The sequence below is a fragment of the Cydia strobilella genome, chromosome 1, assembly GCF_947568885.1.
Source record: "Cydia strobilella chromosome 1, ilCydStro3.1, whole genome shotgun sequence".
Lineage (NCBI taxonomy): Eukaryota > Metazoa > Arthropoda > Insecta > Lepidoptera > Tortricidae > Cydia > Cydia strobilella.
Genome location: NC_086041.1, coordinates 28,023,753 through 28,028,212, shown reverse-complemented (window position 1 = coordinate 28,028,212; position 4,460 = coordinate 28,023,753).

Sequence of the window (4,460 nt, the reverse complement as noted above, 5' to 3'; positions counted from 1 at the left end):
GACCAGTGCGCGGATATTCTTAGTGTTGCGTGTCGTGCGTCGTGCCGTGGATAATAAACATTAAACAGAAACGGGTAGATAAAATTTATTTGTCTACCCCGAACATTTATATAAAGTTTATATTAAGTTATATAACTTAGTTTATATTATAAACTAATGCCGTGTAGTTTAATGAGGGCTATCGTTTTTTTGCTCACCAGTTGGCGCCTCTGTTGATGGTGGTCCAAAAGATTTTGGATGGTATAGAAAATGATGCCAATCTCTTATGGCAGAATTGTTGCAAAAATGACCGCTTTCAGCTTTAAATAATAGTTCCTAATCTCTCCGGTGGCGCTAGTTAGGGTCTGGGACATGAGTATAACATGAACCAACAAATAACCCGACCAATTTACGTAGGTTGTTTTAGGTAGTATTTCGGTGTATGGTGGCGCCGCCTAATTACTGGTTTTTGATGGACACTTTTCATACATAGAGATTTGGCTCCTTTATATAGTCTCCATGCAAAAGACTAAAGAACAGCTGTCAGTCATTGAAGTGACAACTGACATTTGACATTTCGAAGTATGGAAAAGAGCACCATCTACACTAGCGCCCCTAGCGGCGAATTCATACGCGTTAGCTCTCATTGACATTTGTTGGGACGTCAGTCTTCCGTGACCACAGTTAGTGCAACGTAATTGAAACGTCGGAAAAAAGGTAAAATAATGAAATTTAATCGCGTTAGACCCGGTAATGACATTAATTATGTGAGTTACAAAACGCGAGAGTTTAAAGTGTTATACACAAACAACAGACAAAGACCGAGAGAGAGGTGGTTTTAGCACATGAAGGTTTGAAAAAGTAAAACGTAGGTCTTTGCTCAACGGCCGGCTGAGGCAAGTCAGAAACAGAAGAACCTGTCCTCCCACCCACCTTTCGGGCGACAGAGCTCCCCCAGGAGCACTCGGGTACATGGGGTCGTTACTCCCCCTCAGCTCGCCACAAGCTGGCCTGTTATTATTATTATATTAGAGAAATGGCAGCCTTTAGGGCCTTTGCCAAAGTCAGCAGGGAATATCAACAAAATAAATTATCTTACTAGCAGGAAAAACGATGTACTCTCTCGTCTCTCTCTATTTTATAATGTTTTGAAGTCATAATTTGTATTGCTACGACAGCTGTCACAAGTAAGAAAAGAACCAAAGATAGATATAACTCCGTAATAGATGGATAAGTACAGTCTAAGGAAAAAACGTGCCTCGAAAATCACGAAAATTTGGTTCTCGATCAGATGTCGCTACTACCTTTGGCCTACACTCGTATAGAGGGCGTTGACGGTTTTGTTTGTTATTTAACAATTTTAACGCATATCAGTGAAAGAACATGGGTCAAAATAATAAAAATAATTAATGCAAATAAAAAAAAACATTTATCCATATTTATATACATTTTCTCGTATTTTTATAAATCTTCATTTTTAGTTTTAGTGCATTTACTGTGGTTACAAAATTTACTATGACAGTACCGCTCTATAATATTATATCCTCTTTGAAAGAACTAAAACAAGGTAGGTAGGTAGGAAGCAATACGAATAAAGTTTGTCAAAGGACTGTCTCATTTGACATTTCAAACATAGACAGAGAGAGAATCATACTATCTTTGTCTTACACTTGTACTAGCGCCCAAAAGAAAGGGATGAGTATAATTTTCCTGGTTTTTACTGACTGACTAATTGGTTTGACCAAATATATGTTATTTAAACATGACTAACGCATTCGAGAATTATTTCAATTCAATGCGTGACAGCATACAAAAGTTACAAAACACCAACATAAACATAGGTATATTTGTTAGGTACTATTCAAGAGAGAAGGAGAAGAGAGATAAAAGATCTTATAATCTAATACTCGTATGTCGGCTGTTTAAACTGTGAATAAGTAGTCGCTATTTAATTCAACAAACAACTCTTTGCGCAAGTAACAAAAAACGGATAGTAATTGTTTATTTCTTTGGGACGTCGGTGGATTATGGGATCTTCTGAGTGACAGTTTGTGACGTGGCATGCAGCCATGTAGTCACTTTCATCACATATTTATTATGTTATGTAGGTATCTGTTTATTACTAGTATTTTCCGTAATGACCAGGGGCCCTAGCCAAGATGACAATCGTTGACAGAAACGCCCATCAAAACTTAAATAATGTCAGTGGGGGGACACTCCTACTTTCGGGCTTTCTCGGCTCCGTTCGGCTTAGCATTGTTCCGAGCAATTATTATAGGGTTGACACGACTTGAAGTCCCTTTGCGTGCATGACCACAAATAAGATAATGACTTGAATTTTGACAACCCTAAATAGCCGAAAGGGATAGTGCCATACATTAGAAAGGGACAGTGTGATTCGTCCCTGAATCGCTGTCAAACTTCGGTTTTGTAGGAAGTGTCCTTTGTGTAAGGTAATCATAGAGGTATGTTCTGTCCCTCAGGAGTCAGGGGCGCACGCGTATAGCACATCTATGTAATAAATAAAATAAAATAAATAAATAAATATTATAGGACATTCTTACACAGATTGACTAAGTCCCACAGTAAGCCCAAGGAGGCTTGTGTTATGGGTACTCAGACAGCGATATATATAACATATAAATGATTAAATACATAGAAAACACCCATGACACAGGAACAATATCTGTGCTCAGCACACAAATAAATTCCCTTACCGGGATTCGAACCCAGGACCATCGGCTTCACAGGCAGGGTTACTACCCAGTACCCACTAGGCCAGACCGGTCGGACGACGTAATGCTAGGTATGACGGTAGTACTATTATTTATTCTGTGATAATGTATAGGTATGAAAATAGACTGTCATCCCGGTACATTTTTAGTGTTCCGTGCAAAACTTTGTTTCTTTTCATTTCGCGTTTGTCGATGTACGATTGTCAGCTTGGCTATAGTATTTTTCAAACTCGATGGGCACGGTGACCGGTGCCATTTCAATAAAATTTTGCGAGATTGGGCGTTTTTAGGTTATAAATTACCTGTCATCCTGCCCATCGAGATGGACAAAAAACTATACCCCTGTCATTGTATCGAGTCGAAGAAGTTGCGTATAAGGTGAATTGTAAATCCTGCACCAAAATAACTGTTTCTGTTTAACCCAATGGGTGACTTGTAGAGAATGCGTTAAGTCCGCCATTTGTATTCTTTTTTGTTAAATATTGCAATAAAGTTTAAATAAATAAATTGGCCAGCTGTGGGCGTATGATAGAGTTATGCCCGTGATGACGTGCTCACCCGTCATTTGTTAACACTATACAATTTAAAGAAACGGACACTATTATTATCAAACCGACGTCATAAATCCATACACAGCAAAAAATAAATGTTTAGATGGAATAATAAAGGTTTTATAATAAATTGATTCAATGGCTTCATTTGAAGAGTAATAAGTTGCCAGAAATATTGTTTACAATAAATTATTGTCACTTTTCATTCTATAAGTAAAAAAAAACCCGACCAGTGCGAGTCGGTCTCGCCCACCGAGGGTTCCGTACTTTTTAGTATTTGTTGTTATAGCGGGAACAGAAATACATCATCTGTGAAAATTTCAACTGTCTAGCTATCACGGTTCATGAGATACAGCCTGGTAACAGACAGACAGACGGACTATGGAGTCTTAGTAATAGGGTCCCGTTTTTACCCTTTGGGTACGGAACACTAACGATAGAATAACACTTAATAACTGACGACATTGACAATTGTATTGTATAGCCACTCAAGTTGTAACTATTCTTTTGTTCCTGTTATCAATCAGACTATTACTTATTCACAGTAAATTAATTAATTTAACAACAACATTTCAAAGAGAATTATTTAATGGCTTCCTATTCGTGAATATAATGACTGAATTTAGCGGTCCACCCACAACTTTTGTTTAGTTAGACAACATCAGGAAATAGTCAATAAATATAAATAAATAATAATATATGAATAAATATACTAAGTTCCACAGTAAGCTCAATAAGGCTTGTGCTGTGTGGGTACTTAGACAGCGATATTATGCTTATATTATAATTATATGTGCTTAACCATTAACAGGATTTTCTGGCAAACAAAATTTCAGATCGATTTATAGGTATATTAGAGGCATAGGTAGATTACTTCTGTGAACCCTCCGACGGTGAAATCTATTACCCGTCAAGGAATGAATTACCCATTAAGGCGTAGAATGCAACTAGCACTACCGACGTCAAAATATACACATTTTAAAAATAGTATTTGTCGAGTATCATTAAACATTTTGAACGAACTAGAAACTAGATGATGACATAAAGACAGCCGAAAATGTTATACTATTTAGTAAAAAAACTTAAAAACTATCTTGTGTGTATTGTTACAGCCTAAAAGCCTAAACGAATATTTATACTCGATTTTTAGATTAAATTATTTTACCCATTTTTAATTAATTTCATATTTTGACAT